Source organism: Lepidochelys kempii, chromosome 7 (genome assembly GCF_965140265.1).
Source record: "Lepidochelys kempii isolate rLepKem1 chromosome 7, rLepKem1.hap2, whole genome shotgun sequence".
Classification (NCBI taxonomy): Eukaryota; Metazoa; Chordata; order Testudines; family Cheloniidae; genus Lepidochelys; species Lepidochelys kempii.
In genome coordinates, this window is record NC_133262.1 from 57,451,158 (window position 1) to 57,476,187 (window position 25,030).

General features: G+C 46.1%; 1 pseudogene; it reads right to left on the minus strand.

The window, feature by feature from the left end:
- LOC140915177 (cytochrome P450 2H2-like) lies at positions 1-23,119 on the minus strand (annotated as a pseudogene).
- Between the last annotated feature and the right edge of the window lie 1,911 nt (positions 23,120-25,030).

Sequence of the window (25,030 nt, forward strand, 5' to 3'; positions counted from 1 at the left end):
AATCCAATTAATCATTTTTCAAGGTATTTACAGAGGAATAACAATGAACTGGTAAGACACTGGGGTATTGGAGGTGAAGTTCACTGGAGTTATATCAATATCCTTGGGGTCAATGAGAGGCTTCAAGATAAAGTTCTGCAAAATCGTTGTCAGTAGCAAAAATAGCTTCGTCCGAGCCAGACCCTCTCCCACGCAACTCTGTTTCCCTGCAATGAAAAAGGAATATTGAAGAGATGCTGGAGATCTTTCTTTCCAGCATTTTACAGGCTGTTTCTATACATGGAGGATAATGGAAGTCACTTCAAGTTCAGGATGGTAGGAAAGCATTTGGGGCTTAAGAAGCCATTCAAAGATTGTTTTAAGGTCTGAGTTCCATATATTAAGCAATCTTTTTAAATCCAGTTTGGGGAGAGGGTTGGAAAGATTATGCACTTCCCAAGTTAGCTAATAGGTGTTAAGGGGGGAGTAATGTGGTTATTGAGTAACAAGTAAGGAGGGGCAGGCAGGATCATGAGTAGGTGGCTGAAGGAATAATTCATCATGAATTCATTGACACCAGACACCCACCAGAAAAGCATGAAGTTGCCAAGCAGAGCAAGAAAGGAGTATGTGTAGTGCGTCCGAAAAGTCACTTCAGACAGCTAGCGGGAAGTAACACGGCTTAAAGGCTGATAGATGTTATACCAGCGTGAGAGCTTCATGGACCACCTGAAAACACTCTGCAAACAGTGTGAGCCAGCAGAGTCGTCAAGGCAAAACTAGAAGACAGTCTGGGAGCTGAAACAAACATGGATACCTTTACCTATAGAAAAAGGCATGAAGAAGTCACTCTTCTTGAAGGCACCATTTTCATCCAAGAAATGCCCAGGGTTAAATTGCTCTGGCTTTGGAAATGCCTTGCTGTCATATAGGACTGATTTCAGGGCAGGGAATATCATGGTGCCCTAAATTAGCAAACACAGATAAACAGAGTTAAAGTGGACACTGTCCAAAGCAGAGAAACCTTCAAAGTTCAGAGCTGGACAGTGGGCCCCATATTGGTTTTTCTTTATTTCCTTGCAGCTCCTGAACTTCACGTTTTCAACCAGAAGAAGAAATATTAAAATTCCATGAGAAGAGCTAATCCCACTGAAGTCCACAGGGAAATCCTGAAATCTCTTCAGAGGGGTTGCTCCTATTTGATTACCATCCTGAATTCAACATCAACAAGTTTGGGGAGTTTGGCTAAGATCCAGAAGTTTCACTTGCACCTCTGAACTCGTGCTCTGAAGCATTTGAAGTTTCCTTGTCAAGATACTGTATTCATCACACCGACAGTTTCCCTGTAATTTGTAATGAAGCTAAAAGCCCCATGCAATTTTACAGTGCAACTCACAGTCAGCAACTCCGCCCCTGAGTATAGTGAGTTCTGGTCATTTTAACTCCTCAACAGGTTCAGAGTTTGGTGGAAATTAGAACTGGGTAAAATTGATCAGACAAATACAGTTTATACACCAGAAATGCAGTTTCAGCTGATCTGAAACTATTTGCAAATTTAGCCCAATTAGTTTTGGCTGGGAAAAAGTTATTCGCTTCAGGTTTCAGAGTAACAGCCATGTTAGCCTGTATTCGCGAAAAGAAAAGGAGTACTTGTGGCACCTTAGAGACTAACCAATTTATTTGAGCATAAGCTTTCGTGAGCTACAGCTCACTTCATTGGATGCATACTGTGGAAAGTGTAGAAGATCTTTTTATACACACAAAGCATGAAAAAATACCTCCCCCCCACCCCACTCTCCTGCTGGTAGTAGCTTATCTAAAGTGATCACTCTCCTTACAATGTGTATGATGATCAAGTTGGGCCATTTCCAGCACAAATCCAGGGTTTAACAAGAATGTCTGGGGGGGAGGAGGTAGGAATAAACAAGGGGAAATAGGTTACCTTGCATAATGTCTTAGCCACTCCCAGGCTCTATTCAAGCCTAAGTTAATGTATCCAATTTGCAAATTAATTCCAATTCAACAGTCTCTCGCTGGAGTCTGGTTTTGAAGTTTTTCTGTTGTAATATCGCAACTTTCATGTCTGTAATCGCGTGACCAGAGAGATTGAAGTGTTCTCCGACTGGTTTATGAATGTTAAAATTCTTTTACGTAGAGACTGTCCAGTTTGACCAATGTACATGGCGGAGGGGCATTGCTGGCACATGATGGCATATATCACATTGGTGGATGTGCAGGTGAACGAGCCTCTGATAGTGTGGCTGATGTTATTAGGCCCTGTGATGATGTCCCCTGAATAGCTATGTGGGCACAGTTGGCAACAGGCTTTGTTGCAAGGATAGGTTCCTGGGTTAGTGGTTCTGTTGTGTGGTATGTGGTTGCTGGTGAGTATTTGCTTCAGGTTGGGGGGCTGTCTGTAGGCAAGGACTGGCCTGTCTCCCAAGATTTGTGAGAGTGTTGGGTCATCCTTCAGGATAGATTGTAGAATGATCACTTTAGATAAGCTATTACCAGCAGGAGAGTGGGGTGGGGGGAGGTATTTTTTCATGCTTTGTGTGTATAAAAAGATCTTCTACACTTTCCACAGTATGCATCTGATGAAGTGAGCTGTAGCTCACGAAAGCTTATGTTCAAATAAATTGGTTAGTCTCTAAGGTGCCACAAGTCCTCCTTTTCTTTTCTTTATTTGCTTCAGAAAACACATATGAGTAGGGGTGTGTGTCTCCCTATAACTTTTAGGCCAGAGGCTAAGGTACTTGGGATGTGAGAGACTCATGTTTGAATCCCCAATTTGGAGCAGCAACTTTAACTCAGATCTCCCCCCTCCTCCCCCCACCACCACCCCCATCTAAAATGGGGATTCTAACCTCCAAGCTCTCAGATATTGCAGGATAGGCTCCTTTCAATCTCTCCTTATGAAGCTGTTCCACTTTTTATTAACATTTAAATATCCACTGAGCCAGCGAGAATGACTCTATAGCCTGGTGAGAAAGGCACTCACCCTGGTGGCAGGAGATGTGGATTCAAATCCCTCGTCAGAGTCAAGCAGAGGGAAAATTTCAATCCACATTTCTTACCTCCCAGGTTTTTGGCCTAATGAAAATAGGAACAGCTTCACCAGGAGGGCTTGAGAACAGAATAACCTAAATGCTGGTGATTAGGGCACTCAGCTGGTAAGGGGAAGACCTGCACTTGAGTTCCTGCTTCACTGAATATTTAAAGTATTGATACAAAACAGAATAGCTTCAGCGAGAGATATTGAGGACTCTCCCCAGCATAGTCTGTAGCTTGGTGCTTAGGATACTTACTGGGGAAATCTGAGTTCAAATCCTTGCTCCAGAGTGGGGGTGCAAATCTAGGTCTCCCACATCCAGGGAAAGTGCCCTATCCATTGGGCTAAAGCTTTAAAGAAGGGGGATAAAACCCACACCAAGATTTCTGAAGTAGACCAGATTTTTCCAACTTGCTGACAAATTGCAAATATTTTCAGAAGCTAAATGAATATTTTTTCCGGGTGTGTGTATTTTTTTTTTTTTTTTTTTTGGGCAGTAAGGGGTGGGCGCTTGCTGCCTGAACTGAGTTCAGTAAACTAGGATCATCTGACTAACAATAAGAGCCTGACTCAATTTTACAGAAACCTCAGCTTTGAAGAGTGGTTTGTTTTGTGGCGTGTATTTATCTGTACCGGTTTGCATTCAATTCCAGTAATGGGCAAAGGTGTGGGGAGCTCTGATCCTTTTTAAACTTATTCATTCATTGCTCATTTGTGTGTGCCATTTTGTTTTCATCTGAACGAACAGTGTCAAGAAGTTTCCCCAGAAACACTCCCCTTTCCCCTCAAAAAAGAGGGGAATGATTGCACGCGTTGGTGTGGTACCAATATCTTAGCTGCACATCATTGCTAAAGTTATTCTCTATTCCATATCTTACTGCTACACAACTAGGCTCTCAAACCCTCTTTTGGATGGAAACCCTAACCTGCAGACTACCAAAGTCTTTTCAGCTGCATACAGAGGCTTGGAAAGTTTCAATATAATTGGTACATTCCTGGCAATTATTTAAAATTCCTACCACACAAAAACTGGCCAAACTATTTCCATTGTGAACAACTCAAAATTAAAGAGAGAAAAAGGAGGAAGAACTGGCCCTTTCACAGAAACACCGAGAACTGACCTTAGGGATAATGTATTGTCTAGTCACAGCATGTGGGGCACCAAGAGGGGTGAGAGAGATGAATCTTTGGATCTCATGGACCACAGCATCTGTATAGGGCATCTGGCTTCGATATGCCATGCAGGGTCTCCGGCTTCGGCCGATCACACAGTCAATCTCTACATGAACCTTCTCTGTCATGAAATTAATGAGGTTTAACACCAAGACTAAAGAACAGGATTTGCATAGATTTGCCCAACAGTCTGTTGCTCTGCCCGCAGAACACAAGTCTCAGCAGATGGACATTGGGAATATTAAAAAAAAGGTCAAATTTTGTGTTACAGAAACTACTGTACTTCACAGCTATGACAAAGGGCCAATAATATAATTACAGGGCAGTGATATTGTTCATACCTGGTTCTGTTACTAACTAGAGCACAATGTAAAGTTATCACCAGTGCATCTAAATATCTATTAAGCAAGAGAGTCCCAAAGCATCTCCCCCCCCCCGTCAAGGCCATTTGCTAATCTGAAGTTGGAAGCCCACGAGGTGGGAATTAGCACTGGATACAGCTGGTTTTTTAGCACTGGCAGAGCTTTGATTTAAGGCCTTACATAATCCTGTCCTCTACAAGTCCATTAAATCCAAAGACAAAACAACTTTGCCTTCATTCAAGGGGAAGGGGCCTGTTTGACAGCCCTGGAATGTGAAAGCATCTGTTACCCACAGAACAGGCACAGCCTGGTCCGTGGCAGTGCAGGCTTTTCTTTTACTAACACTGCAGTTAAACACCCACGGCTGGCCATGTTTGCTGACTCAGGAAGAGGGAGGGTCCCAGAGCCTGGGCTCCAGCCCAAGCCAAAACATCTACACTACAGTTAAACAGCACCGTAGCCCAAGCCCTGTGAGCCAGACACAGTGGACTCGGGCCAGCCACAGATGTTTAATTGTAGCGTAGACATGCAGATACGCTTCCCTTATCAGAGAACCTGAACACTGATCTGGATTTGAGAGAGGAATTCAATCACAACAGCCCAGTCAGCTTTGGATCCTCTCCTCAGATTACTTGTCCCCATATTGGCATTGGCATGGGGACAAATAATGTCTATTGTACTGGTGCTTTTTTGGATGAGAACTTCTGCCTGCAGGGAACTGGAGTAAGAAAGTCCCCCAACACATCTTCAACTCACTTCACATGAACTCACAGTCACACAGGTCACTGCCAACCCAGGCCAGATGTGATCTGGTGATTTAAGGGGGGAGGCTCTGCTTCCATTTACTGATCTATAGAGCCATGCACTCCTCACATCTCACCAAGACTTAACATTGTGTGTGTGTTACCTTCTATTTCTGGGTATTTCATAAGAAGCAGGAGTCCATGTTTCAGGATGGCACTGGTTGTCCCTGTTCCAGCAAAGAATAAGCTTAATGTTCTTCTTAACAAGCTCTCAGTGGTAAATTCTGACTGGCTGTTCTGTTGCTCCTGCAAAAAAGTTTGGTACAGATGGCTGATAATTGATTGTAAAAGCATTGGATCTATTGTTACAAGCTAAAGAAGTCTCATTTTCTACCCAAAATGTGACCCACCTGGCATCGTTATACAAATCGTACAGAAATGGGCCATAGTACTGGAGATTACAGCAGCATTATTGCAGTGTTTTGGGCCATTTCTGTTCACTAAGTTGGTTTTAAATGAGGTGAGTAGGGCTTCCCCCTTTATATTATAATTTCCTTGTCACCCTTTAGGGGCTTCTGAAAAGCCACGTACTCTGTTGTTCCTTAACAAATAAATAGCACTGATATGTATAACCCACTCCACAGTAAAGGGGAAGGGCTGCAGCTATCACCTACCTGTTTTATTTTGATGAGGAAAGCATTGATGAAGTCTTGAGTGCCACTGGGCTCCAGAGAGACTCTGTGCATCTCCACTCTTTCCAGAACAAACTTTCTCAACTCCTCAAAGTGTTTAAAGATTCTCTGGTGAGGCCCAGGAATGTAATCCATGAGAGTTGGGGAAAAAATTGTACAGCTGTAAAGATTGAAAGAAAAATACATCTTGGTTTTCCTGGGCAGAGAAGCTTCCTTCATAGTATTTACTCAAATGACTTAACTACAGCAGCAGACTCTTCTGTGACACCTTATTTTCTAAATGGATTCTAAAGAACTTTGAAAACTTTACCAACCCACATTACCCAATGCATATATATTCCACACAAAAAGTGCAGTGACATTCAGTTACATTAGCTAAAAGACTCTCCATTATTTTCAAAATAAAACCATCCACAATAGACACATCCTGTTCTTGAAAAATCACACTGAAGTGCACTATCTTCACCCTTTTATTTTTATTAGCGAGTGGTAGCACATTATAGATTTTCAAAGGGAAATTTACTTTAGTTGTGCTGAGGTTGAATTTCAGAGACCCACATTCTCTGCCAATGTAACTCCATTGATTTCAAATGAGTTATGCCAGCAGACAGTTTGGCCCTTCATTTGGTACATTTAGTGAGGTTTTCTGGAAGGGGGCATGGAGGTGAGTGACTGTGAGCTGGAAGTGAAAAGGAGTTTATTTTGGAGGTGAGGAATATAATCACATTCACTATCATGCTGCTTATGTGATAAGGCATGTGACATGTGATTGGTGTGGATGTTAATATTTTAACTGGCAACTTCCTTGATTTTTACCGATAATGTTGATAGTGTATATCCTTAAGCAAATTTAATTCTGAGCTAATGATGTGTTTTGTGTGGGAATTTAAACTATACTTAGAAACAAGTTTGAGGCTGGGTTTGGTAGTAGCTACAGCCTAGCAAGAAGGAGACTATTATGGGAATCTGAAATAACACTTTTTTATGGAAAATTAATAGTTAAAGAAAAATCTCTGTCCTCTCCCCCAGTACAAAGGAGAAGAATGGAATAAACCCCTGAACATACCACTGTCCAGCGGGAGCGCTGGAGCTTGTTACTTTCCTCTATGAGATTTCTTAAAGTCACAAACTTCTTATCTTCGTAGTCAAACCGGTCCCCAAAGACGATGGCGCAGATGATGTTGGAGACGGCGTGGGTGAGGAAGAGGGTGGGGTCAAAGGGCCGCCCTGGAACAAAACAAAACTCAAAAAGAGCCAGTTTTAATTCAGTGTCTTCACCCTCAGCATCAGAGTCAGTGGCAGCACGAGGACATTGTGGATCTCCAACCACATGGCAAGAGTCAAAGTGGGGCTGACAGCAATATTCCCTGAGGAGGGTGGGTTAGGGCTGCCCCAATCCCCCCTCTTACCTCTCACATGCTAAATTAAACACGTGCCACTTTTTTTTCTTGGCAATCAGTTTTCACTCTGTCTGCTCTGCTGCTCTCTGCTGGGCACACTCTGGTCTGACCAGGGGCCATCAGTGCCTCTCTGGGTGACACATGCCTGTCTGTCTTGGGACCCATTTCACAGAAAGGATCCCAAACTGTTCACAACAGGATCCTGCTCAGAGGGCTCTGCCTGAGCCATTGCTTGTGTTGTTGTAGCATCATCACTAACTCCCAGAGCGCAGCAATCTCCCCTTGGCACTGCCAGCCCAGGCCGTGCAGCGTAAACGCACGATTGCTGTGCTAGGGAAGGAATAAAGGCTCCCAGCACAAGAGCAGAGGGGATGGGGCTGCTTTCTGCCCTCAGTGTCCACTAAGCAGGCCCCACAGCTCAGCTAACACAGCTGGGGAGGCTGAATTTCCCACTGGCTCACCAGTGACATCTTAGCTTCCATTTCAGGTTCTTCCTTCCTCAAAAGCACAAGGAACACACGGGGCTGGTAACTGAGAGCTAACCTGGGGCTGCAGCATCAGAGGGACCAGCACAACATTCCTGGGAATTATGGGCAAGAGATCACCCCTCTGACTTGAGGCCACAGTGCTCATGGGGAACATCCAGAAGCAGCATTTTCTTCATGCACCAGACCCCTACTCGTGTCCCTCATCCGTCGATTCTCTTTGACTCATTCCCAACAGCAACAGCTGCCCTTGGTTCAGGTGCCCAAGTAGCAGCACTAATGTGATACCAGGGGTGGGGAAGGGGCTCAGTGCATTCTCTTCTCCCACTCACAATTCACCAGATGGGCAGAGCCAACTTCAGTTTAGCCCTTAGTGTTGCATTAAATATTGCAAAGAGGCAGGATGGTCTGTGGTTAAGGCAGTGGCCTGGGTCTCAGGAAATCTGGGAACAACTCCCAGCTCTGCTGCAGACATCCCAGGTGTGACCTCGAGCAAGTCACTTCATCTCTCTGTGTCTCAGCTTTCCATTTCTTAAATAAGGGAAACAATCCTGTAATTATTTGGGTTCCTCAGAGCTGGAGTACACCAAAGCCCCAAGGTACCAATAGTGCACCAGTCATACTATGATTCAGAGGCAAGTGCTTTAGGCCTTCAGCAGCTAGGCCTTGTAGGTGCTAGCCCTGGTGGGGGCCCAACAGCCACTCAGACCCACGGCTCAGGAAAAGGGAATGGAGTCAGGGCTGGCAGCAAAGGGTGCAGATACCCTAGTTACAGAGGTTTAAACAGTTACAGTTCCCAGTGAGGCCTAGAGGTTGTTGTTTGGCCCTGGGGCAGTCCAGGCGGGAGTCTGGGTCCTTCAGGGCTCGTGCCTGGCACACCCTCTCCAGCGCAGTCTCTGTTCAAGCCAATAGGAGCTTTCAGGTTTCCAGGCCAGGCTCCGTTAGTATCTCTCATTGGGCTCCTCTGCACTGGCTCCCTGCCCAGCTGCTGCTACTCCCCCATTGACTAGGGTTGTTGACTTTCTAATCACACAAAACCGAACATCCCTGTCCCAAGGCCCCACCCCTGCTGGCTCCAACCCTCTCCTTCTGTCGCTCATTCTTCCCTACCCTTACTCATTTTCACTGGGCTGGGGCAGGGGTGTGGGAGGGGAGTGAGGACTCCAGCTGGGGGTGCAGGCTCTGGGAATGAGGGGTTTGGGGTGCAGGAGGGTGGGGAGGATGTGGGAAGGGGTTCAGGGGTCCTGGCGGCACATAGTGCTAGTCCATGTGGCAGTCTTGGTGCCAGCAGGGTGCTCGGTGCTCTTCCTGTGGCCTCAGATTCTCCTGTATCACTGGATCCTTTTTGTTTTGCTCACTCATTGGCTCGCCTCAGCCCAGACTACAGAATTCCCTCCCTGGTACTGTTACAGGTTCACCTCCCACTGTTGGTGATTCTCTTTGTTGTTCATTTCAGTTCCTTCTGATAAAGCCACACCTGGCTATGCCATATGATGGTTTGCCGCCAATCAATGAGACACATGCTAGTGTTCGCCCTGGCCTGGTCCTCTCCAGTGCTCTGGGAGTCAACCTCTCAGCTGACTGTGGCTTTCTCAATCATTGCTTCGGCTCTGCTGTGGCAAGTTGATCATATCTTCATTTCAGTAAGGACCCAAGTAGGTTTTAGCCTGTTGTAATGTAGCACAAAACTGTTTCCACTAAAGACAATGGATTGTATCCAAAATACCTTTGATGCCTGGCTGACCACCCTGTATGAGCCCCTGTACTTTTGCTGCAACTTAGCACTCAAACTCCTTTTCCTTCTGTGGACCCAAACCCGTTCACCCTCCTGGTATATCTGAGCAGTCCCCTTTAAATCTTAGGGCTCCTTCTGTCTCTAGGTGGCCCTGATGAGGCTTTATTGCTTGGACAGCAGTGCTGAGGATGCCTGTCAAGTGCTAGGTACTCTGTGGGGTTAGTATACTCATCTGTCATGGCTACCCCATCCAGCAATTCTGCTAGGAGGGTGGCCACATGCCCAAACATCACATTATATGGTGTGTAGCCCAGGGACAACTGCACCTTCGTCCTGTAAGTCATCATGACCCAGAGAAAGAAACCTGTCCCAGTTCTGTTGACTGGCATCTACAACAGAGCTGCAAACGTACAGTTCAGATGCTCCACCTGGCAGAGACCTGGGTGTGGCTCGTCATGCCTACTGCTCAGAGCAGGAGTTAGTAGCCAGGATTAGGAGACTAGGAGTCCAGGGTCCAACCCAGAGGTCGGGAGCCAGGTTACGTGGAATGAGGCAAGGCAGGAGCTATCACAACCGTGGGCAAATGCTTTGAGCAGCCACCAACGTGTTGCTGCAGAGGGGCTTGAGAGCTAGGCCGCTGACTCTTCCCACTGGGGAGGTGGTGTAGCTAATCAGGCAGCCTAGCACAGGCCAGCTGCCCTCGCTAGGTTGCCCAGAGACTGACTCTGCTTTAGCCCCTGATTCCTGACACCAACAGCCCATCTGTCCGTGGGTGGTAAGGTGTAGTACAGGTCTTATTTATCTCAAGGAGGTCACGCACCCCTCAGGCTAAGCACGATTCAAAATTTCCGCCATTGGTCAGTATGCAAGGAGTGAGGTTAGTGGATCAGGCAGTGGATGAGCCTCTGCCCACTCAGAGAAGTAGCCTGCTCTCACAAAGGCATACTGACTGACTCTCCCAGAATAACCATAGCTACCATTTCCAGAGCGTGGCTGGTCTGTCATAGGTGCTCTGGGTGTAGGATGATCGGTCTTATGAGCCCCACAGGTATAACAAGACATCCATGGTCCCTAAGTGACCTGCACCATCCAGGCCAGTAGCATCAACTTCAAACCATTTGGCTAAGCTTCTCCATCCCCAAATGTCCCTGAAAGGGGGTCAGCACCCGCCTCTCATGAGTGCCCCCTTTTCTCTGGCTAATATGCCTGCGATCACAATCTTTTTTCAGGGCAGCACCCTCCTCTCGCAGGCGGCCCCCTTTGCTTGGTTTGTTGGGTGTGAGCCTGCTTTTGTTCTTATCTCAGGGTGGCACCCACCTCTCATAACCGCCCTCCTTGCAAGCACTGTCCAGGCTCAGTATCCTGGACAGAGCATCAGCATTCATGTACTGTTACCCTGGACAGTGCCTCATCTGGTACTGGAACTGAGCCAGCTGTTCCAGCCACCAGCACAATTGTCCTTGGGAACCATGGAAATTATAAAGCCCCCGGAGGGAACCATGATCTGTTCTTCACAGGAATTCTTTCCACAGCAGGAAGTGGCAAACATATTTTGTGAAGGTCACCACTGTCAGCAGCTCTGCATTAGCCATGGAGTAGGTCTGCTCTGCTTTGTTCAGCATCCTGCTGATGTTTGCAATTACTCTTTCCTTGTCTCCCTATGGTTGAGTCAAGACAGCACCAATACCAACTTCATTGCCATCTGTGTCTAGAATGGATGGTAGCTGGGGATCTCAGTAGGCCCATATTGTTACAGACATGACCCTCCACTTTTGTTCTAGAAAGGTTTCTTGGCAGGACTAGTCCACTCAAACATCCACCTCATCTCTGCCAACTTGAGCAGTGGCTGTGCAATTGTGGCAAAACAAATAATGACTCTCCAGTAGTATGAAACCAGGCCAATGAAATGCTGCTCCTCAGTGAGAGGACTTGGCACTGACCAGGACTGGGTGGATTCACCACCAACATTCCTTGAGATCATATGCCCCAGGTAATTTACTTTGTCACAGAAAAAAATTGCATTTTGCTGAATTCACATTTAAGTTGGCTTGGCGTAGCCTCTCCAGCACAGCTCCCAACTTCTGCGGGTGCTTCTCAAATGACCTCCCAGTGATGATGTCATGAAAATACACCGGGCAAGAGGTTTCCTGTATGTCTGCCAGGATGGCATCCATATAGTCCCCTGCTTAGCAGATCCATTACACTTCCTTCCTCCACTTTTTATTTTTCATGTCTATTTCAAATGTATGCTGCTTGCAGTACAGAACAGTCCTTCCTATCTGTTAGTATAGCATACACACAATAAAGCCCCAATCTTGGGATCTGTACTCACTACTGGAATATAAATAGTAATAATTAGTGGGTCACTTATAAAGCACTGTCCATTTACACAGTGGTTCCCAATCACTCCTGTGGGAGCCCATCATTATAGAATGTAGGTGCCAAATTTGTATCAGACGTGTAGCAGAGATGAAAATGAGAATAAGCAAACTCTAGGCCTGGGTGTCTCATTAACACAGCAGACTGAAGATAAATGGATCCACTCTAACCTGGTTCACTGTCTTAGCTTCTGAAAACTCTAGACAAACATTTTCCCATTTGCTCACTAGCCATAGATCAGTGGGTAGAAAACATGGGGAACAACAGCCAGAAAAGGTCATCTTTAGATCTTTGGCCACATACTTTTGTATTGTGCAGCTAAAGGCTTTAGTTAGAAAAGGTTTGAACCAAACAGTTAATATCATGAAAAACAGAAAGACTTTAACTGACTCTTTAATTCTAATTTCCAACAGACATAAAGTTGATCCTCACCGTGAGTGTTTTGAGCCTTTCCACCAGGAAATGGGCTTCCTCCAGGATTCGCTCTTCAGTGCTCTTATTCCCCATCCCAAAATTCTTCAAGGTGGTGAGGGTAAATTGGCGTAGCCACTTCCACGGCACCCCATTGTTGAAAGGAATACCTGAAAAAGGGAAGAGAATGGGAAAGAAAGGAGGGAGGGGCCAGACTTTCAAACCCATCCAAACATTGTTTATTCAAAGTTTCAGAGGAACATAAGATTGGAAGGGACCTTCCGGGTCACTGAGTCCAGTCCCCTGCTATAGCAGTCAACGCTGTCATACAATCCTGTTCATAAACTTTTGAGTTTATGACCTTGAACTCAAATTTTATTTGTATCTGTGTTCTGCTTGGGAGACTGTTACACAGTCATCACTTCCTATTTTATCTGCTTGATATGTTTATTAACCACAATATTCTACATATTAAACTCATTGCAGTTTCAGAGCAGTTATGAGGAAGAAAAATAATTCAATTCATTACTGTCATGAGGTGCAGCTGGGCCCCTCTAGCTTCTGCTCCTGCTCTGCAGACAAACCAGCCAGAGACCTCTGCATTGGTGTAATCACGGGTGCTCTTTATTTACAGGTTATTTTCCCACCACCTTGTAGCTACAAACAGCTTCAGTCTTGCAGCCAGCAGCAATGAGCTCCTACTCCCTCTATTCTCTGGCTCCTCCCTTTCCTTCTCCCCTTGGCTTCCTTCCTGCCAGCCTTTATGTAGCCCCTAGCTAATGAGGCCGGCAGCTGTTCCCCATTTACTACTCAGGCCTGGGCTTACTCAGCCAGTTCCAATTCCCCTTTCTTGATTGGAGTGGGTATGACAGAGGCCTGGCTCAGAGTTTCTTAGCCAATACCCTGTCACAATTAACATGTCCAATACCTGTAGTTTGTTCTCTAACAGAGCGTGGCCCATCACAGTAATGACATTTCTTCCAGTCACAGTAATTAGAGCAATGTATGTGTATCGGTACAAACTAAAAATATGAAGTAAACTGGGAAACACATTAGTTTGCCAAATTTTAACGATTTGGGCTAAAATTTTTCTCTCTGTGTCTCAGGTTGAACGTTTTTTGAATATTTCAGCCGAAGTCTTCAGCCATTTCCACGAACAAGGTTAGGGGAAAATATGTTGTTCTGCCTATGTTAAAAAATGCTGGGACCTTTTTTTTGAGAAACTCTAGCACTCCCATTTGTCAGAGGTGGGATTTGAAATTTGGCTAGGGGCTGGCCTTTGCGTCAATGTGTGACTTTGCCATCCCCATGAAAATCTACCCAAATGTCACTAAGTTATAAGCCCTTGACAAATCGCATTTCACACATTGTCAGTAGAGACTTAGAGTTTAGTGGCTAAAGTCTCCAAAGATACTATCATCACTGGACATACACCAGCACCACTCAGCTCCTAGTGCTGGTCCACATATAAAGATGACAACCTACTACTGTTATCGGTTACTCCATTAGCTCAAGTGGCAGAGGTCTGTGCAGTGAATCTAAAGGTTCCAGCCCTGCTGGTGACCCATGTAGGTGTCAATATGATGCCACATGATGGAATTTTTGTTTTTTCAGTTTGCTATTTTAAAAACCTAGGGAATTACACACCAAAAACTATTTAAAAAAACATTAAGGTTTGCACATACTCAGTAGAGACCTTAGGATTTAGTGCAGGGGAGGGCAAACTAGGGCCCGCAGGCTGGATCTGGCCTGTCAAGGCTTTCAGTCCGGTCCACAGGACTGCCAGCCCCATGTCACTGCAGGGCTAAGGCAGAGTCCCTGCCTGCCCTAGCCCCTCACCGATCCTGGAAGCAGCCGGCACCATGTCCCTGCGGCCCCTGGGAGAGGGTGTGGCAGAGGGCTCCGTGCGCTGCCCTCATCTGCAGGCACTGCCTCCTGCAGCTCCCATTGGCCGGGAATGGGGAACCATGGCCAATTGGAGCTTCAGGGGTGGTACCCGTAGGCAAGGGCAACACGTGGCAGAGCTGCCTGCCCCACCCCACCCCACCCCAGGAGCCACTGCTGGACATGTTGACCACTTCCGGGAGCGGCACAGGGCCAGGGCAGGCAGGGAGACTGCCGGAGCCCGCACCCTGAACCCTTCCTGCACCCCTCACCACAACCCCCTGCCCTGAGCACCCTTACCCTCTACCTTGAGTCCCCTCCTGCACTCCGCACCCCTTCCTGCACCCCAACCCCCTGTCCCTGCCCTACATTCATGGCCCTGCATACAATTTCCCCACCCAGATGTGGCCCTCGGGCCAAAAAGTTTGCCCACCCCTGGATTAGTGGCTAAAATAACAGAACATTCTGTCCTCTCAGCTCCTAGTGTTGAGCATTCTATGCATGTACCATGTTCACAGAGCAACTGAGCATGCTCTATTCCAGGACTAGAGGGGAAAGCCAGACTGTCCCTCTAATTGCAGCTGGGAGTGGGGGGGTCAAGGAGACTGGGACTAAGAGCTGGGGGAGGGAGAGGAGTCTGGGTCTGAATGGGTCAGAAGACTGGGACAGGGAGCTGGGAAACAGGGGGTATTGGGACCCAGTTGGCAGGGATGGAAGGAGAACTCACTCAGATCAGATGAGGAACGGGGGCATGAGTGAGTGCTATGCAAGGAGACTGGGACCGTGAATCAGTGCAAGGGGGAAAAGGGAAGATGGGCAACCTATCTGACAAGGAGCGAGGGTGCAGGGGGAGAACTGGGACTGGCTTGGCAAAGAAACTGGGACAAGAGCCGGTGAAGGGGGAGACTAGGAGAAGGAAACTGGATGGGATGGGAATGACGAGAAGCCAGAGTGGGAAATTGGGACTGACTAGACAAGGAGATGGGCTCTGGGGGTAGGGAGAATGAGACGAGTTAGAATGAGGGCAGTGGGGAGCCTGGGCCTTGGACAGGGAGCCCAGAGGGGAGAAACTGGGCAAGGAGACTGGGGCTGGGATGAGAAATATGAATAAGGAAGGCAAGGAGAATGGGACTGGGAAGAGGAGGTAGGGGTGGGACAAGAAAGGACTGGGGACAGGGATATAGATTGGAGAGGACAGGGCAAAAGTAGTCAAGCTTGGGGGGAACAGGCAGAAGGGTCTGTAACTACTAGAAAACACTCCCCTTAGAGACTGGAATGGAACCTGACATTCCTGAGACTCACCGCTTGTCTACTGTCAACAAATATCTGTGAAACCTACTGGCAAAGTCTATATCTCATCTCCATCTACCACTGTTCCATACAGAAAACACTATTGCTATCAGTTCCTCCATTAGTTCAAGGGGCAGAGGTCTGTACCAGGCAGCTAAAGATTCCAACCTTGTTGATGAACCATGCGGGAGTCAATATGAGGCCAGATGATGGAATTTTTGCTTTTTGAAAATGCTAGGAAATTACACACAAAAAACTACTTTAAAGCAACATTAACATTGCAAAGTCAAGCACTCAAAAGTTAGGAAATGCCAGAATTAAGATTGTGGGGACAACCCTATCCTGTGCCTTTATGATGCAGTCATGAAATCTATGAGACACACATTATTTTTTCTACAGGGTGCCCTGTCTCATTGCAGAGCAGAGGATGAACCTGATTTGTCAATGAATCGGGGTACCATAGTGGAGGAGTCTGGTGTCTGTGCCTTATTTGTTGCGGAAGCTGGGAGAAGTGCCATGAATGAGGAAGAGAACTGCAGGAAGAGAAAGGATGGTCTCATGAACATGCAGTAGAATGCTGCCCCAGAGAACTGGATACTACCCTTCTACCTGCCACCGCATTCCTATGTGATGCTACTAGACAGGTCTCTTCAACCAAATTTTTTTCAGGTAGTCACTATCCGTGTGTTCCTCATTTTCCGGGTGACCAGCTTGAGCCCCTGGAGTGCTGAGCACCCCCACAGCTACTCAAGTCAATGGGAGCTGTGCTTTGGACATCCATAAAGCTGACCCCTCTGAAAAAATCAGGTCATAGAAGGCTAGGGTTGGAAGGGACCTCAAGAGGTCATCTGGTCCAATCTCCTGCTTGAAGCAGGACCAATCCCCAATTTTTGCCCCAGCTCCCTTAATGACCCCCTCAAGGATTGAGCTCACAACCCTGGGTTTAGCAGGCCAATGCTCAAACCACTAAGCTATCCCTCCCCCCTTTAAACAGACCAGTCCTGGGCATCTCAAAATGGGACACCCAAAATGAGTGGACATTTTTTTAACTTTAATCTCTCTGCCTCAGTTCCCGAGCTGTAAAATGGGGATGATAATACCCCCTCATCTCCCAGGGGTGTCGTGAAGATACATTAATAAATATTTGTGAATCTCTCATGTGCTACAGTGATTAACTCCATAAAAAAAAGCCCATGAGGAAGTTAATAATTCTGCCACAAGACATCAGATTTAAAGTCACACAGGTCACCTTAATTTTGCATTTCCTTACATTCAAGGACTTGACTTTGCGGCCTGCTTTCTTTTAACATAGTTTTTAATGTGTAATAAAGTAACTACACGAGCAGGTTTTTTCTCAGGCATTGTAACTGTAATGCACGAATGAAACAAACCACTTTCCGAAAGAGGACATCTTGGTGTTCCCTTAGTTATTACTCCCTCACTGCCAAAGAATCTCAAAAAACTGAGAGCCCCACGTTGTAGCCCAGTGGGTTAGGTTGCCTTTCTTATATTCACTGCTACTGTAGCCCAGTGGGCTAGCTTGCCTTTATTATATTTACTGCTTTGCATTATATTCTGCTTCGCATTCTATTCAGCAGTAATGCTAGAAATCTACAGGCCTAGATCCTGTAAGACATTAGCTTCAGCAAGTTAACATAAGGCTTGAGGCCTATGAACTTTGAACGGATAAACTTTGCACAGATAAAGGGCACAACAGAAAACCCCAAGTATTTGGGGAGCTGAAAATAGAGTTTAAAGGGAAGCTCTGACCTCAGGTAAATATTTCAACCACAGAAGTGTCCTGGTAATGAACTGACTTACATAACAGGTACACGAGATACATCTTAGGCTAGCCTGCTTGCTTGCCTGCCTATATATCTTTTCTTATTTTCTTATGGGTTTGATTATTTGTTTTATTATAATAGATTTATAGGTCTATATTAGAGTATACTTTGGCTGTAACACAAGGGACCTGCAGGCCACATCCTGTATGTTGAGCTAAGGCAAAGTTAGCATACAGACGTTTGGGACCTTTCACCTTGATAGACTGTGATGAGCTAAAGCATAAGCTCCATGTATGGCTGTGACCTTTAACTTAGAGGATGTGTTAAAGCAGATTGGCATAGGGGCTTTCCTAAATTCAGACCCTTTTAAACGTAAACAGGTACACCACAACTTGGAACTTGGAAAGAACCGAAATAACCAGTTAGGACAAAAATAATAAATGTGATACCTAATCACAAGAGGCCGTGGTAACGAATGGAAGTATAGGATAATAAGTTGAGATCACTGATAAACCAACCTATACGAAAAAGACACTCCAACATTAGTAAGGTGAGGAAATACAAATTAGGAAAAGGGGAGAAATCCCCTACTGAATATACGTCAAACATAGCGGCATTAGCATAACACATTATAAAAGTGGCATCCCAGCCTAGGAGCAGTAGGAGAGAGAGATGTAGTCCTTAGGAGGTGCCAGAATGATGGCCACTGGTGATGATGAGGGAGGTGATGAGGAAGATGATGGCTAACATTTCAGATTATTCTGCAAGGGATGGTGTGAGTATAGGGGTGTGCAGATGTACATTCTGTAGTATCTCTATCTACCTTACTGAGCTGGGGTGTTTGTGACAGTACTAACTGTATTAATAAACTATATTTGTAAATATAAAAGAGTTCCTAGAGTGTGAGTGTTGCAACTGTGCACATCAGGGTTCCCAACTGTATAATAATTTTAATAATTCTGGGCCTGATCTTGGGGGGAAGAACCTGGCAACCCTCAAAGTGATAACTGGGAATTCTTAAGTAATCTATATAGTGAATACATAATCTAAAGATCAGGCAACAAAGTGAAACAATAATAAAAACAATCCTCCACCGCTCCTGGGACGTACCTAGTCTAGTGAGGACAGGCAGCGGCACAGCTACAACGGCGCAAGTGGTGCAGTCACCAGGGCCCAGGAGTATATGGGGGCCCAACCGGATGGAGCAGTGCTCCAGCATGGCACCTGGAGCATGGGGTCGGATGGAGGAGCAGCCGGGCCAGCTCTGAGTGGCACTGCGACTGGGCACTCAGGTTTGGACTGGCTGCCCTTTGTCATGACAAAGGAGTAGCCAGCCCAAACCTGAGTGGTGCTGCAACCCTGTGCACCAAGTCTCAACCCCACTCATCACTCCAGTTGGATTCAGGCCACGTGAGTGTGGGGTGGGAGATGGGCACCCCTGGGCAGCCAGGATTGGGAGGAGCAGCCCTAGCCTCGGATGGCAGTGGAACGCTGAACTGCGGGGGCACCGGTGAGTGGCCAGGAAGGTTTCGGGGCAGTAGGTGAAGGGCTGGAGGGCCAGTTGTTGAGGTGCTATAGGGTGAGTGGGGAGCGTCCGTGAGCTGCAGGGTAAGGGATTAAGGGCAAGTGGGGTGAGATGTGAGGGATGTGGGGGGAAACAGGGGATTTTGGGGGTGATGAGGTGAGTTGTAGGCTGGGATGTTAAGTGGGCAGTGAGGGAAGTTGGGTGCTATGGCCAGTTATTGGAAAAAGGGCATCCGAATCTATTCTTGGACCAGGACCCTCTGGGGCCTTGTTACACCACTAAGCAGGGAAAGAAGGGGATAGGAATTCATGATTTGTTCTGACCCTCTTGGCCTGTCCAGCTCTGGTCTCCTGGCTGTATTCTGGCCCTTCTTTTGTGCAATGGCCTAGTTACTGCCTCTCACTCACCTTTAATGAGATGTTATGACCCATTCATGTCAGGGAGCTAGCAGAGTAACAGGGAAGGGAACCAATCTTTGCTACTGTTCTAAATCAAACTCCAGCTGCTTCCCCTTTTGTCTCCTCAGTGGTGTTCTCCACATACAGCGAACATCGGCTCTATATGCTGAAGTTACTGGAAATTTACCTTTTTCAAATACTGGCATACGTCCTCTTTCACTGAACTCATCCCCTTGATCAACGAATGCTTCCCTCACAACCTCATGTCCATAGAGCACCACAACCCGCTCTGAGCCCAAATATATCGTGAAAATCGGGCCTTACTTTGCACTGAGCTGTCAAAGTTAACACACAAAGCCAGCACGTTTTAACATAAATCCACTTAATTAAAAATAAGAATGTAAGAGCTCATATGCGGCTAAGATAATACTAGTCAGAGTTTACTATTCTGACTTGGGAATTGCCTGACTTTTGCTTCAATTTCTAATCTTGATGTTCTGTTAACACTGTGTTTTTCCTAGAGAGATAGAGTGAGTGTGAAAGAAGGGTCATTCTATCTGTGTTAGATAATTATCTCATACTGCTGGTAGTTGCGGGTCCTTTCTTTTGTGAGCTCTAGCAATTTGCATTATTTAACTAATGACAATTCAGTTCTACTCTGAAAAATGATTGTGTACAAATGACACTTCTAATGCCACAGAACTCCTGCCTCCATTTATTCATAGTAACATCGGCTGACTTTATAATGACAAGACAGTTTTTCCTTATTCCTGTCAGCCCTGCAAAACCAGAGAGAGAGAGAGAGATTCTGGTTCCCCTTTTACATTATCAATAGACTTACTGCCTAATTTCCAATCCCTTACACCTGTGCAAATCAACCACAAAGGAGTTACATATCATAGAATCATGGAATATCAGGGTTGGAAGGGATCTCAGGAGGTCATCTAGTCCAACTCCCTGCTCAAAGCAGGACCAATCCCCAACTAAATCATCCCATATCTGTAACTCTTTAGGGTAGGATTCAATGAGAATGAGGTTGAACAGATGTAACTGGGGGCAGAGTTTCTCCTGTTTAACTTTTATTATTTGCGATGGTGAGCGAGAAGGAAAGAAATCAACGTGGCCGTCAGATCCCAGGCTGTGGATTGCCTTTCGCACGTGAGACGATGGTATTTGAGATTATAATTATAGTGAAACAATAGCATGGAGCAGAACGAGGCTATTTTTTCAAAGCTGACCTGCAGCTGACACCTTACCGTCCCCTGTGAAGCAGGCAAATATTATAACAACAATTTTACAGATGGGGAAATTGAGGCAGAGAGCGCTTAGGTGACTTACTTGGATGCACACATGGGCTACATCTGCACTTGGGGCCAGGGGTTTGATTCCCAACTCGAGCAGACCTACTCATGCCAGCTCTCATTGAGCTAGCTCACTAAGAACAGTAGCCTAGCCATAGTAGCACTGCGAGTGGCACGGGCTAGCTGCCCCGCATACATACCCAAGAGGTAGAAGTAGATTTATGCTTCGGGTGGCTAGCCCATGCTTCCACAGCTATTACTATTTTTAGCACACTAGCTTGATGGCTAGTCCATCCATGTGACTAATGTGACTAACTTATCCATGTGGATAAGTCCATCCATGTGAGCTGGGAATCAGACCCCTAGCTCCAAGTGTAGATGGAGCTGGAGTCTGTTGCAGGGGTAGGAATAAAAACCAGGTCTGACTGCTGTTTCTCGACAGAACCCACTACTAGACCACTCCCCCAACAGTGTGATTGTCTATACAGATTGTAGTGAAGCTGGGGAGGTATATTCTGGATTACCTGTGACTAAGACACCTATATTAAAAGGCATATGTTAACATGAACAGTTTATATCTATCATTCAAGATTGATTGTTTTTGTGGGAAAAAAAATTAAGACTGAACTTTGAGGAGCTAAGTGACATGGGATTGCCACTGTGTAAACGCCAGACATTTCACAGAGTTCTGCTTGAGCTAGGCTCTACTTAACCTCCACCTACAAACAAACAATGGATGAGAAACAAGCATTTTTACCTCATGGACTGATCGGGGCAAGTTCTTTGTATTCAGCTGCAGCGCGTTTCCTATGATGGGAAAAGCAACAGGGCCAGGCGGCAGCTTCCCACTTCCAGACATCTTTTTTCCATGCTGAAAGGAAAAGAAGGCAAGAGATGCACATTGCCAGGAAAATAGTTGTTTCTCCCAGAGGCTCTATTATAGAGTGTAGCAATTATTCTGGGTTCTAGCAGGGAGTTGACTGGTATTTCAGAATCCACACTTTATATATTGTACAGTGAAACAGAGCATGCAAGCAATAGCCGATCTCAATTTCTCTTGGTAAACTAGATTAGTCACTGTCCAGCAAAAGATACCTAATATCAAAATAGGAATTATCTCCTTTGAAACTTTATTTGTATAGCATGTGTGTTTGCACGTCAAGTCTTTGTTCCCCAGGTATTTGTCCAAAGAGGACAAAAGTTAATCATAAAGTGAATCTCTCTAAAGCTGTCCAGACTTCCATGGACTTCTCTAGTTTTGATAAATATTGCATGGAGGCATGCTGTTAGCTGAAATATTACATACTTATACTGTCAAAAAACTTGGTTAACACATAGTTAAGGTTGTCCCAAAGTATACTGTTGTAGGATATGTAATATTTAGAATGTATATTTTAGATGTCAGAACATATCAAAAGATGCCAACTTGTCTGGCAATTAAAGAGAACAGCCAGGTGAAAAGCTGAGCTAGCAACTTCATCATGTGGCCACCCGCATCAGAAGTTTGATCAGGAAAACAACCGAGTTAGCAAACTAATCATAGTGTTAGGCAGAAAGATGATTACCCAATATAAAAGAATAGCTTTGTAAAATGTATGTAAAGCAAACACCTGAAAATGGGGATGCACTTGCATTTAACCCTATGTTATGCCCTATTTCATGGACTGATCACTCACTGAAGCAGCAAATAAATGACATACTTTCTTCAGCTCAAGAGCCGGTCTGTGAACCTGTATGGGCTGGACAGTGGGGAAAAGAACCAGTGAACAATTGTGTCCTTCTAGCACACTGAGTTCAGCGAAACTCAAACTTCTCAAAAACCTGACACTGAAGTGTATTTTAAATGCAAACTTGTGAAAACCAGGTAATTTAGAGTTAAGGTATCACCCACAAAATCATAACTGCCTCCCTGGGGCTGGGAATCATCTATATTCGCTCCAGCTGCAGTCACTGAGGTTGGGGCTAACTGTATGGAATGGTGGAAGGGTTAGCTGGAGCAGCTGGCCAGAGCTGTGATTGTGATATGAAATGAATGGAGGGGGGGGGGGCATGCAAGCCCCTCAAAGCAAAACAGTGCGTGTGTCCACCTTGAGAGAGCCAGTATGCCTCACATTAGCACTGCCTTGTGTAGACTGTGGCCATGTCTACACTACAAAGTTTTGCCAATGCGCGTTACATTGGTGTACAGCTGCCGGAGTTAGTACGTTGATTGTGTGTGTGCGTACTTGGCTCCCTGTGTCAGCTCCGCACGTACCAGCCAAGAGTGCTTGTGCCAATGCATGGGGTGATGAGCTATGGGTAGATCTCCCACTAAGCAACCCACCACTGTTCAGCGCACTGTTGTTTGGGTAGTTTTGGCAATGCATGGCGGGGCATAAACAAGTCCTATACAGGTGACGGGGCTCAAGGCGACAACATCCCATAATGCTGTGTTCTCCATCCCATAATATCATCTCTATCCCTATGATTTTCATGCCTACTTTCGCTTTCCCACAAACCTGTGTGGGACTGGTTGCTGTTCGCCATCTCTGACAGAAGCACGGAGCCTGCACAGTTCTACACGAGTGTCATGAGTGTTGCAAGCACAGGACTCATAATGCTCCGGTATTTGCAGAGCCGCGTGAAGTACTGCGGGGAAGATGATGATTTTCTGGGAGGCAGTTTGCGGTGAGACATAGGGAGAATTAATTCACGGTGATTGTTGGTGTTCATGGAGCAGCTGCAGATGGTGGCACACCACTTCTGGGCCCAAGCGATGAACGCTGGCTGGTGGGATTGCATGGCAGTGCAGGTTTGGGATGACAAGCAGTGGCGGCAGAACTTTCAGATGCACAAGGCCACATTCCTGGATCTAGAGTAACAGCCGTGTTAGTCTGTCTTTGCAAAAAGAAAAGGAGGACTTGTGGCACCTTAGAGACTAACCAATTTATCTGAGCATGAGCTTTCGTGAGCTACAGCTCACTTCATCCGATGAAGTGAGCTGTAGCTCACGAAAGCTCATGCTCAGATAAATTGGTTAGTCTCTAAGATGCCACAAGTACTCCTTTTCTTATTCCTGGATCTGTGTGCCGAGCTCGTCCCAGCAATCCAACATGGGGACAACAAACTGAAAGCCATAGACAGTGGAGAAGAGAGTGGAAACTTGCAACACTGAACTGCTACCAGTCAGTGGGAAGTCATTTTGGAGTGGGGAAATTCACTGTGGGGGCCGTTGTCATGCAAGAGTGCACGGCCATTAATCGTCTCCTGCTACGCAGGACTGTGACTCTCAGCAATGTGCAGGACATAGGGGATGGCTTTGCAGCTATTGGGTTCCTGAACTGCAGTGGAGCAATAGATGGCATGCATATCCCTATTTTGGCCCCAGACACCTTGCCACAGAGTACATCAACAGAAAGGGCTACTTTTCTATGGTTATGCAAGTGCTGGTGGATCACCGGGAATACTTCACTGACATCTGTGTTGGCTAGTCAGGGAAGGTGCTTGACGCTCGCATCTTTAAGAACACAGGACTGTTTAGAAAGCTACAAGGAGGGACATTCTGTCCTGACCCGCCTATTTCCATTGGCGAGGTTGAAATGCCAATAATGATGCTGGGAGATCCAGTCTATCCCTTACTTCCCTGGTTCATGAAGCCATACACTGGCCACCGAGAGACCCTCAACGACAGGCTCAGTGGGTGCAGAATGACAGCTGAATGTGTATTTGGTAAATTGAAAAAATATCCCAATGGTTATAGCTGCCTGTTGGGTCCTGCATAACATCTCTGAAGCAAAGGGGGAAAACTTGCCTCAGGGTGGAGGTGGAGCAGCTGCCTGCTGAGTTTCAACAGCGGGACACAAGGGGAATTAGAGGATCTCAACGCAGAGTAACAAGGGTTAGGGAGACTTTGGAGGGGCACTTTAACAGCGAACCAGAGTAAAGTGCTGTGATGCACTGTGCTCAGCCTGGCGCTGCAGGTTGGGGGCCTGTTAGGAATTGTGTGGTGCTTGCTGCACATCTGGGCCCATATCACTGCGAGTGATGCTAACAATGTGAGGGTACTTGCTGTACAGTTTGCTTTGCTGTTTGCCACTGATCCTATAGGTTGGGAGTGTATAAGACCACTACTTTCACTGCCAGCAGGCACTGTAAGCCATGAGTTGTAAACTAATAAAGATTAATCACTTTCAAAATAAAAGAGTTTTAGTCAGTTACAAAAACAGCACCTAACGAACAACCTGAAGAACTTAAAAGTGAATACGTTTTAATTTTAAAAAATTTAGGAACCTTACTAAATAAACAAGGGACAGGAACATCCATGTCCATTGTAGCTATACATAACATCAGCCGTGACTCTCTTGGGTTAGTGTATGTGAAGCTGTGGCTGTCCATGCTTTCCCCTGGGGTGGAGTGGTGCGGGGTAGGCGTGTGGGCCCTGAGGCCATGTGGAATGCT